This window comes from Hoplias malabaricus, chromosome Y (assembly GCF_029633855.1).
Source record: "Hoplias malabaricus isolate fHopMal1 chromosome Y, fHopMal1.hap1, whole genome shotgun sequence".
NCBI classification, from domain to species: domain Eukaryota; kingdom Metazoa; phylum Chordata; class Actinopteri; order Characiformes; family Erythrinidae; genus Hoplias; species Hoplias malabaricus.
Genome location: NC_089820.1, coordinates 1,775,646 through 1,788,024, shown reverse-complemented (window position 1 = coordinate 1,788,024; position 12,379 = coordinate 1,775,646). Strand labels below are relative to the sequence as shown.

General features: G+C 39.7%; 1 protein-coding gene across 1 annotated transcript in view; it reads left to right on the top strand.

Annotated features, from left to right (window-relative positions):
• Nucleotides 1-12,379, top strand: part of LOC136678359 (interleukin-1 receptor accessory protein-like 1-B) — a 479,144-nt gene that overhangs the window by 395,890 nt on the left and 70,875 nt on the right. The window lies entirely within an intron of this gene.

The following is a 12,379-nucleotide window of genomic DNA, read 5'->3' as shown; positions in this document are numbered from 1 at the left end:
TTCTGCGCAAAATTAATAGATGGTTCCTTGTTTGCATAATACACTTTCAGTTTGTGTTTCTTGATGCAGTGGTGGACTGTGTTACATAAAAATGATTTTTCCTAAGTACTTCAGAGCTCATGTGGCTATGTACATCATATTAACATGACAGTTTTCAAACAGTACCACCTGGTCGATAATTGGCTTCTATCTCAACGTTTTTAGTGTGTTGCAGATGTGTGTTTCTTTTCCCATTTCTAGTATTATTAAGAATGCTCTGATTCACCAGCTTACTTTTCAGGAATACCAGTTATTAATATGAACTTTTAGTGTTTTAGACAAAAATATTTTGCCTGTTCGCTAACATAATTCTTTCTTATAACCTCTCACTGTCCATTCTCTGTAGGAACGCTCTGTATTTTTCCAATTACAGACTGTAGTCCATCTGTTCCTCTGCATACTTTGTTTGCCCCCTTTCACCCTGTTCTTTAATTGTGGTGGTGATGTGTTAATATGTGTTACAATTGTAAGAGTCGATCAGCCACAGTAGTGTCTAAAAAGTGTTCTGTTTCTAAAATGATGTTGGAGTTTGCTAGTTTCATTTCAACTTACAATTGCTATAAAGTAACAACCTTGTTTTCAAAGCAACAGTAGCATGTAAACAACATCAGCTGTAATACAAACACACGAGAAAGACTAGAAAATTACTTATGTGTACTGTGCAGCTACTGTCTCTCACTTTGCATCTACAATGGTAGGTGTGTTTATTAGAGTGACCAGTGAGTGTACACAGTGTTTACAAACTCCAGGAGCACTGCTGTGTCTGATTCACTCACACCTGAGCATCACACATTAACAAAACACCATCATGTCCTCCCTCAGTTTTAAAGCAAACATTGATAGGTGAACTGGTCATTCAAACTGTCCTTTGGTGTGAGTGCGGGGGTGAATGAGTGAGTGTGTGATGCCCTGTGATGGACCTGCACCCCGTCCCGGGTGTGTTCCTACCTTGTGCCCAGTGATTCTGTGTGTGCATTCTGCAGTGCAGTGTATGTGAATAAAACAGAGCTTCATTTCTTGTGTTACAAGTTGCTTGCTTGCAGTTGTTCCAAACCCAGTGTAGTGTTGCAGATGAGGCAGAAAGCACACGGTGACTCATTCACCAGAGAGGCTTTACACTGCAATGCATGAATAGAATCCAGACTATTAGACTCAGGAATAGGTAGAAGCCAGAATCTATACATTTCAATATGCTGCAGTAGTGTAATACTGGCTGACTTCCAAGTGTGTATTTCTGTCAGCATGTGTGCCTAGCAGAAAGAGATGCAGCAGTGTGTAAGTTTGTGTGTGAGTGAGCATGCATGCCACAGGGAGGATGCATATGCACATTAAAATTTAGACTTTACTACCAGTACTAGGTTTAATACTGAGCACAGATACAAAGTTAACAATTTAAAGACCACGTTCCCACAAATATCCTTACCTTCCAAAGAAAAACATGTATCTCAATTTTTGTTGACTTTCAGTTTACTGCATTATTCGATGTCACATCTTGGCACTTTCTTGTTTGTTTTCCCCTTCCATGTGGCTCTGTCTGTTTGTTGTTATTCTTATCTCCGCCCTCGTTCCACTCTAGCTCCACCTTTGTTCCGCCTCCTTGTCATTGTCCTTCATTATCTGTGTCAGGTGTTTCTTGTTAGTTCGTATATTTAAGTCCTCTTCCCTCACTTCCTGGGATCGGTCATTTGTGTTTGTGTTGTTGTGTTGCTCTAGTCAAGTCGTGTCGTTTTGTTTCCTTCTGTTTCCTTCCTTCTCCCTGTAAAGCCGTGCCATAGTCATTCATACTCATTTGTATTGTGTTGTGTTATTGTAGTCTCCTGCCCCAGTCCTGTAGTGTTGTTTCTTGCTCTATTCCTATGTTTCTAAGTAGTGTTATTTCGTGTTTCTCGTCAAGTTCGTTTGTTGTGTTATCTATATATTAAACATCTGTGTTGTAGCGAGTGTGTCCGCCTCCGTAATTCCACTCTTCACGTCCCCGTGACATTCGAACACAGCAGCTGTCATTCACACTGTGTGAAAATGTCATGATAAATAGGCCAATAGAAACTTGGGGCCAAAAATGAATGGGCCAATAGAAATGCTCCAAAATGACTTGAAATAAAATCTTTCATATTGACAGTTGAAAAGTTAAGAAGTTTTTACTTCATATGTTGTGGAGATACGTTTTTCTTTGGACAACACTGACATACTTAATTAAAATTTGTGAATTTCCAAATATCCCCAGATCTTTCCCTTTTGGAGTAAAAGATTCTCCTGATCCTTGATGGGATATTAATTCATTCACTAGGCAGAACTGAATGATGCTACTTTAAAAGTATAGTCAGAAATCCTCTTTAAGACTCTCATTTGTGACTTCAGTGCATCAAAATGGAAGTGAGTGCGTAAGGTATATCCTTTATTTCCTCAGCCCTTGCTGCTTGCCAGACCACCATTGTAAATAAGAATATGTTCTTAATGACTTGTCTGGTTAAATTAGACCTAAAAGTAAAGTGTAAAAACTATAAAAAAATTTAAATAAATAAACAAAATGTAAACAGGATATATTCATGGAGACATATGGTGAGGCATCTCATAACCCAGACTCATGTTTATTTGATTTACCAGTCCATCTTTAAGCCACGGCCTGTCAGTAAATTTTCGTTTGCAGATTTTTTTTTTAAAAGTGTGTTTTAAAACTTTAAGTGATTTAACAGTGAAGTGGGTGTTACTCTGCCATGACTGGGCAAAGTATAACCAATAAACATTAATAAAAATGTTATTTATTGCATTTATTTTGTTTATATGTATGTTTTTGATCAAATAAAAACGTAAAGTTTATACATTTCCTCGGTTTTGCACCATTTGCCAAATGGTGTACCTCCTTCTGTTGTGTGCTGTTACATGCTCTTACTATTATTTTCTGTGGACAGGGAATATCATACTGTTTGCTTTTGTGGTGTATTGTGCATTTTGGTAGGTTTTACTGTTATAAGAGGCTATAACCACAATCTGTCACTATGAGCAATAATTACTTGTCTGCTGACTTACTTTTAAACATTAATGAATGTCTGATACTTTGCGCAAAAAAGAAATTAAAACTAAACTGGTTCAGACTGAATGCGTTAGCTACTCAAGCATTGCCTGGAAATACACTGAGGCATTATGGGAAAGGTAGTTCCTGTAGTGAGTTTGCATAGTGTATTCTGAAGTTCTGCTCAGCAGTACTAATATAGGACAGGGACCTGATTTCACTGTCTCCTCTCAGTGTTTCTGCTGAATGATTTGGGTTAATGACAAATTATAAGGTAAACATAAGATGAAAGTGAATACACTGTTATGTTTAGATTTTGTTAGAGCATATGTATGCGAAATCAGTTGATTATTGAATTACTTGCAGATAATTTAACCCAGAAATATGTGATACAATGATGGATATCCCATTCAATAAATACTCCTTTTTTGTTGATTTCACCAGCTTCTTGTCTTATCCATGCTGTAACATGAATTTGTGTTTGTCTCCCTTTTGCTAAAATAACATCTCATCTTCTGAGAAGGCTAGAGCCAACATTAGATGTTAGAACATTGATGTGAAGAATTGATTGCATTCAGCCAATTAATTAGTTAAGTTAAATGGTGATGTTAGACAACATATTATGGATCATAAATGCAATTCCAAAGGAATTGAGGACATTTAAATGCAGCAGGGGGTGTAGGGGATGTTGCCTTGCTCTACAGCCAATCAGAGTGCAACTCTCGGCTTTTAACATGTCAGTCATTTAAAGGAACACTGTAGTCAATGAGAAACAAGTGTAAACATCAGAAATAAACTCAGCACATCAGAATAAAACACACCATACCTAAGGGTTTTTACTGTTTGGTGAGGGGTAAATGGCTACTTCGTGAGGGACAGGAGACGAGTTTCTCACAGAAAGTAAAGAAAAACACTAAGATGTTGACATTAGGTCTACACAAGATATATACACTGTTTTTGCAGTAAATATGTTCCTTATGGAGAGCTTGGGGTCTAAAGAGACACTGCTCCAGCTTGAATAACTTCAAATCAGTAGGAGGTATCAACTCCAAATTTTACCTGATGAAAGAAAACCAGTGGAGACACAATTTTAAAAAGAAAAAAGTAGTGGGACTCATGAACTCTTCAGTTTATAGTCACTAACATTATTTTTTCCAAAAATAAGACAAGCGCCTACATTTTTTTTTTTTTTTTGTGGTTTTCATATGCTTTTCACCACTTCATATATATTTCAGAAACTCTAAACCTCTAAACTTTTACAAATTTGAAGGGTTTTCTGTAAAAATAAATCATGATAATGCCTCTAGTTTATTCACTGCCTGAGGAATTGGAATACTGCTGTCTAAAAATTGGCATCGGCATCGGCCATCAAAAAACCCATCAGTCGATCAGTCTATATATATATATATATATATATATATATATATATGTGTGTGTGTGTGTGTGTGAGGACACCATCCCCTTTGCTCTTCACCCGAACACTTATGTGCGGATGCTGTTTCTGGACTTCAGTTCAGGGTTTAACACCACAATTCCACAGCATTTGGTAAACAATTTGGAATCACTGGGCTTCAGCAACCCCTATGCAGCTGGCTACTAGACTTCCTCAATGAAAGGCCACAGTCATCAAGGGTTGGACAGAACGCCTGCAGTGTCGTCACCCACAGCAGAGCCCCTAGTGTCCCTAAGGCCGCACTTATCACATTGTGAAATTCGCGGACGACACGACAGTGGTGGGCCTTATCAACAATGACAACAACCTGGCCTACAGAGAGGAAACGTAGTTGCTGGTGGGTTGGTGCAAAGCGAATAACTTGATCCTGAATGTGGATAAAACAAAAGAGATCATCGTCAACTTCAGGAAGAACCAGCCCGGCCATGCTCCACTTTTCATCAACTGTAGAGGTGGTCAACAACATTACATTTCTGGGGGTGCACATCACAGACAATATCATCAGGTCTGAAAATACCGTGTCACTGGTCAAGAGAGCACAGCAGCGACTGCACTTCCTGCGCAGGATGAGGAGAGTCCACCTGCCCCCGCCCAGCCTTAGAGAGCATTCTCACGATCTGCATCTGTGTGTTGTGGAGGCTGCAGAGGAGAGTGGTGACGACAGCAGATAAAATCATTGGGACTTCTCTTTCCTCCATTCAGGACCTGGCATCAGTGCGCTGCATATCCCGAGCCAATAACTTCATCAGTGACCCCTCACATCCTCACTGTGGACTGTTTTCTCTGCTGGTCTCTGGAAAAAGGTTCCGGAGCATTCGGTGCAAGGTTCTGTAACAGTTTTTTCCCCCCGTGTCATCAGACTGCTGAACTCATAACGATTTAAGGTTTTATACTGGACTCCATGCCCTTCTGTGCAATCATTTCTTTACCTCAATAAATATTTATGAACCATTTTTAACTCCAGAGGTCACTTTTTTCACTATTGCACTTTATAATATTTTTGCTGCTGTATATTCAAATATATATATATATTTCATACTTTTTTATTATTTTGAAATTCTGTGCTGTCACTTATACACTTCATAGTTTGAAATCTGTGCTGCTGTATATTTCATTTGACATGAAATATTTTTTGTTTTATATGTAAATTCCTGTGGTTTTCTACCTACTTTTTAAATTCCATGGGAGCCAACTGCAACAAAATGTCGTTCTGCATACCCTTGTGTATAAAGAATGACAAAGTTTAGAGTATTGGTCCCCACAGTGTTTACACACAGTCCACAGAGTATATCATAACTCTTTTCTAATGACTCCCGACTCAAATCTGACTCGTCAGTGTGAAATCATCCTCATTATAATCATCATCTCTCTCTCTCTCTCTCTCTCTCTCTCTCTCTCTCTCTCTCTATCTCTCTTTATTCACTTTATTTTGTTTATTTGGGAGACAGCCTTTTAAAATGGCACATCTCTATCTGTGAGCGTGATATAAAAGTGATAATAGTGTAAAGCTTGACATTAGCAGGAGCAAAATGAATGAAAGCTGGAAGGAACGAATGCCCAGAGCATATATACTAGAGTGCTGCATGAGTATGCTGCTTGTACAGTACTACTATCAGCATGTGCTCTGTGTGCTGGCATGTTTTATTCCAGGAACAAGACAATACCCACAAATGCACTCCTCATGCAAACACACACTCTCTATGTGTCTAGGAGATACAGGTTTTGGAACTGGTTACTTCCACAAGCTGAAATAACAGGTCAAAAATACAGTAGCTAGGAATATTTAACCTTTGCTTAGCCCATTCTTACCTCTACACACACATGCGCACACACACACACACACACACACACACACTCTAATGCTGACAGGGATTTTCACACACACACACACACACACATTTTCTCTCCTCCTCTTCTCCTTTTCTGTCAAGTGCTCATCAGGAGCGATTAGCCAGGCCTGGGGAGGGAGGCCGCTGCACCAATCACGCAGAAATCTGCCATGCTCTGGGGATTTGGGGCAAGAAGAAAAGAAATGATGGATTTGAGATCTTTTGAAGCTCTCAGAGAGAGAGAGAGGGAGAGAGAGGGAGAGGGAGACAGAGAGGGAGGGAGAGGGAGAGAGAGACAGAGAGAGAGTATGGTGTCAGTCAGTCGAGTAGATTAAAGGGTTTTAGTGCTCCTCTTCAGCGTTCTCATATACACAGCTGAAAGGACAGGACTCTCTCTCTCTCTCTCTCTCTCTCTCTCTCTCTCTCTCTCTCTCTCTCTCTCTCTCTCTCCCCCTCTCTCTTTCTCAGTAATCCACCAATTCCAAAGGATGTTGCTGCATGTTGGTGCTACGTTGGAGTTGCAGTCAGTGCTCTCCTCCATACCATGGAGTACACACTTGTGCCTCACACCCACTGGTGATGCACTGCATTCTGGGACAAAAGAAAAAAGTAAAAAAAACAACAGCCAGTGATTGACATGTCAGCACTTCCTGGCTCAGAATTTATGCAAGCACCATGGTTACCCCCCTTAAAATGTTCTCTCTCCCGCACAAGGTCATAATTTAACTTCCCCGTTGTTTACTTTGCCCTGATAGCTTTGCTTGTAATTTATTGTATAGTTTTAATTAAATGGATTGAGAGGAGCTTAAGTGCCTGAGGTTTTTAAGACAAGCTATTTTTTAGGAAGCACAAGGTTATCTGAATTCTCAAGCCTGGGCACAGCACCTCCCGGGTATAAAGCACCGCCCATAAAGTCGAATAGGCTCTAAAGTCTGGATGTCTGTTAGTGGAATTAAAATGGTTTACAAATGTCAGACACTAAGATACACACATACACACTATATCCAGATGTATCCAGACATCCCTTTCTAATTAGTGAATTAAGCTGCACTCGTTGCTGACATGGAAATTAAACTGCACTCTAATAGCTTGTAAAGTCTCTTTAGAAGAGGATTCTCTGGAGCACATGCACATGAGACAAAAGTCGGCATGCCCATTGGCAAACATTGGCTGGAGTGATGCAAAGCCCTTCAGCATTGGGCTGTGGAGCAGTGGTAGAGTTCTTTTGTACAAATGTTTTGTGACATCCGTGATGCAGATTTCAATTTTCCTACATCTCATTTCCTGATCTCACTGATGTTTTTGTGGCTAAATGCAATCACATTCTCACAGCAATTTTCCAATTACTAATGTAAGGTTAGTACAGGCTAGAAAAGAAGAAGCTGTTACTTCATCAAATGGAGACAAACTTCCTGTTAAAGGCAATGCCTATGATTGTAGGGAACTGCAGTTCTCGCTTTATGTTCACATTCAGAAGCCCTGTGTCTTTTAAAGTGGAACATTGTGATTGAGGAAAAAACATGTTTTTTGTACATGGCTTAAGTGAAACTCTGTATGTTTATATTCACTGTTTGAATTACCACAGAAACTCATTTGTAACTCGAGCTGCTTAGTTTTGTAGCACTTTTACTCTGTGTTTAGTTTCAGGCATGCAGTTAGCGCTCTTCCAAATTTGGGGTCAGTTTATATAGCATCAAACATCAAACTAGATGTTTCTTTTCTTCTGGACTGCTGTGTTGAAGATGAATGAAGAAGTTTCTTCGCAGACACGTCTTGAGTTATCTCTCTCTCTCTCTCTCTCTGAATTAAAAATGTGTATGTTTATAGACAGACATACTGTTCCACCTTAAAAGATGTGGAGCTTCTGAATGTAAACAAACAAAGAACAGACAACCATAAACGTCCCATTTAAGACTGATCATTTTCATCTGAATTACAAATGACACGTACATAAACTGTTCCAGTCAAAATTTACTGTAATCTGATACGCTTCTAAAGCAAATTTTCAAAGTCAAAACACTTGTGAACCACAATTTTATATGCCACAGCTTCTTGATTAGACTGAGATCTGAACTGCTTTTCAATTCTGATTTCCACTTGCCACTTTGAGGGCCCACTCATAAGTACATAGCATCTACGTCACACAAGTGGCCACTCACATCGCACAAGGAGGATGGGGCCATGAGGAGTGGCTTTTTCAGTCGGAACATATTCACCCTCTGCAATAATCAGAAACATGCATCTCGCTGAATTTTTGTGATTTGCATATTATATTTACTGTGGACTGTTTGCAGAATCATATCAATAAAATTCTCAAGATTTCAAAGGTTAATTACAAGAGCTGAGTATTGAGAATGATTAATTTTTTGAACATTTATAAACTAGACACACACACACACACACACACATTATATATGTATATAATATATATAGTAATATAGAACATGTTTTTTGCCAAGTAAAGCATTGTGATTTAAGAATTTGTCCAAATTTGTTTTTGCCATTTGTTTTGGAAACTGCATCACGTGGCAATGAATTCTCTGCAAATTCTGCTTCTCAAGTTGACATAAGTGTTCAAGTGGGCTCATCTAACAAACTTCACTTCAGTTAATGCAGAAAAGGAAGACGGCGTTAGGGATTGTGGTGAGGCAAAGTGGACATGGTCAAGTTAAAACCAGAACTGAGACAAAAGGCTGGACTTTGGTCTGGTCTTGGCCCTGTGCTTTTGGTCATTGTACTGCTTGAAGGTGGAAGTTTCTTCCAAGATTTTGTTTTTAGGAAATGGAGGGCAGGTTGACTTCCTGCAACATTTTTCAGCCATATGATGACCTCCCCCATACTTCACAGTTGGGATGGTGTTGGTTAAGGAATAGTTAAAGAGTTTTAGGAGGAACCACACACACACACTCCTTGTTAATGCAATTCCCTTTTCCTCACAGTTGATCAAGCATTGCTCAGTGAGAGATCCAAAGTGTTCTTTATTATTTGGTGCCCTTTTCCATATTGTGCATGTCATTTTCATTAATGTCTTGAAGATATGCCAATCTGACTAGAACATTTTATTCACTGGAAAATTATTTACTGAAGCCAATACTTTCAGTTAGGGCAATATCTTTCTAAGAACATATGTTTAGACTATTCGATTATTCAAGTATCTGTATATATATATAAGAGAAAACCTTGAGGCCAGATTTCTAGCACCTGCCCTGACCATTCAACACATGCTCATTGCACCCACAGTGCAGTATCAGAGAGTCCGTCTGGCTCTGTTGGCCCACTTTCCATGCTGTGTGAATAAAGGAGATGCAATGCCTTCCTCTGCTTCTTCAAGCTTTGTCAAAGCATGTAGAATGACCCTTTTCCTGTATGCTTACCGCTGCTTTGGCCAGTGGACGCTCTGGGCTGTCCTAGGTGGAGTTTGTCAGATGCGAGCTGCTCTGATCTCCTGCATGATAGCTGAAAGTGTCAGAAAAGACTGATAAAGAGAGGAGACTGGAAAGGAGCAAAAATGTGTAAAGGATTTACAAGACCTGGAGAGGAAGCTTCGTTGATTCAGATAGATTGTGAAATTGAAACTGAGCTCTGAAACCTACTATAGCTTAAGAATTTCCTGCTTAAAACTGAGCCCAACCCAAGCCTAGCAAGATTTGGTCCAAACCAGAGTGGAATACCCTAATCAGACACCCACCATAACCATCTAGAGAGCAATATTTAATGAATTTATTCATTTTCTATATATAAAAATGCCCAAGGTTTTCTGTAGTCCAACACAATACCACCAGAACACTTTCTATACTGTCGTCTATTCTGTTACCATATAGATGCACTTTGTAGCCCATCTGTTGTTCTGCATAATTTGTTAACCTCCTTATACATTGTTCTTCAGTGGTCAGGACCTCAACACACCAGGTATTGTTTGGATAATGGATCATTTTCAGCAGTCCAATGAAAATTGCATGGTGTATCTTTCGTAGGTACAAGTGTATCAGTCACTGAAGAATTATTCATTCATTCATTCATTATCTGTAACCCTTATCCAGTTCAGGGTCGCGGTGGGTCCAGAGCCTACCTGGAATCATTGGGCGCAAGGCGGGAATACACCCTGGAGGGGGCGCCAGTCCTTCACAGGGCTCACTGAAGAATTAAATTCTGTATACTCACTGTCCACTCCATTATACCTACCTTGTTGATCCAATTCGTGTGTGTAAAGTCAGAGAGTAGCCCAGTAGCTCATATGTTGCTGATAAGTTTGTGTTAATCCTTAATCACATTCAGGCAATGTGCATATATAAGGAAACTGGGGCTGACAAAACGGACAAAGTTTTCAACTTTTACTCACTGTGCCCCCAGCACAGTGACATATCTCTGTAACTTTACATGTCCTCCCACTTTGTGGCTGATGTGCTGTGGTTCCTAAATGTTTCCACTCTTTTATATTACCACTCACGGTGGTTTGTGGAATACCTAAGAGGGAAAATATTTCTCAAACTAAATTGTTGCAATGGTGGCGTCAGTGAGAATAACCCATTCTTTCAAAAATAGATACCTTGTAGCTATGGGAGGGAATGAAACATTTGCATTTAATGATTTGGTGGTGTGTCCCAAAACTTTCGTCTATAAAGTGTAGGTAAACTTAAGCAAGAAATGTCCAGTTAATCAAAAGCATTTTCGCACTAATATCAGAGCACAGAACGGAGAGTATCGTTTCAACTCTCTGACAGCTAGGATGATCTTGAGGTTACGTTGCCTTTGGGAACGTTTAGCGTGAGTGCTGCATTTCATGTGCTCTCATCATTTCTCTGTCTCTCTCTCTGTCTCTCTCTCTCTCTCATTCCTAGCCCCACCCACTCTCCAGTAAGCTTTTCTAACAGTGCTCTCAGCAGGAGTGGCTGCCTGAGTAGCCAGCGCTCACTTTTTTTCCTCTGATGGTTGCTATGACTTCCCAGCATCCTGAGCCGAGTCCCTAATAACCTGGGAGAGAGAGTTAGCGATGCAGAGAGAGAGATGAGGGATTATGGAAACCCCTTTATTTTAGTTTATTGCCTTTGCAAATCATCTTCTGTGTCAGGATGGAGGAAAGGAGGTCCTCACTATTCTCTACAATGTTCAAGGGGGTGGAGAGACTAATCTCGTTAATGAAATTATTAAGAAAATACATAAGGAGTATTAAGGAAAATACAGTTGCAGTATATGCTTATAAGCAGAACTCCCAGAATTCAGCAGTATTTACTGCTCTACACATATGCAACACCCAGATATACCCAATGGCTGTTGTTAAGTACACTGCGCATTGTTAAAGACATTGTGATCCTAGAAGGACTCCCTATAGAGCTGCCAGGTTCCTCACTCTGAATTGTAATCATTTTGACCTACTGTTTTGAATTGCAAACCTCGTTATGCCTGTTCAAGAATTAATTTCTGAGCCCTCTGTACGAGGCCACTCCAGTGAGGTAATGCCAGCCAGCCTTGTGTCAGTGCAATTTCCGTGCTTTAGGTGGACGTCTGGTGAAACAGCACTTGTGAATGTGCTCCACGGGGCCGACTTGAGTACCTTTCTTTGTTGAAACAGGAGCGAAGGACAGGAGCCTGTTGATCTTTTAAAATGTCAGCCTGGCTCTAGCAGAGGAATTCATTTCAGCAGTGGACGCATTCTCCTGCATTTTTCCCTGCCTCACTTTTCCTGTGGATCTGTACATGGAGTGGCATTGATTTTAGGCTACACACAAACACACATTGGCTCATTCATGGAGTTTGTTGGATTGCTGTGCTTTTGACCTCGTACAGGATGCTCCTCACGTAGTGTGACCCAATGTGAAGATAACTTCATTATTTCATTATTCATATTTAATAGCATTAATCACAATTCACAATGCAAGTATTTCCTTGTTTGTTTTTTGGAAATAAGATATAATTAGAGGAAACCATTCTCTTTACTTTATTATTACATTTCATTATAGTTTTTATGATATTTGAATGAGGATCTTTTAATTTGCTGAGTAAATATATTTCAGGGAGAGTTGCCTTTACACACAAAACGAAGTTCAGACA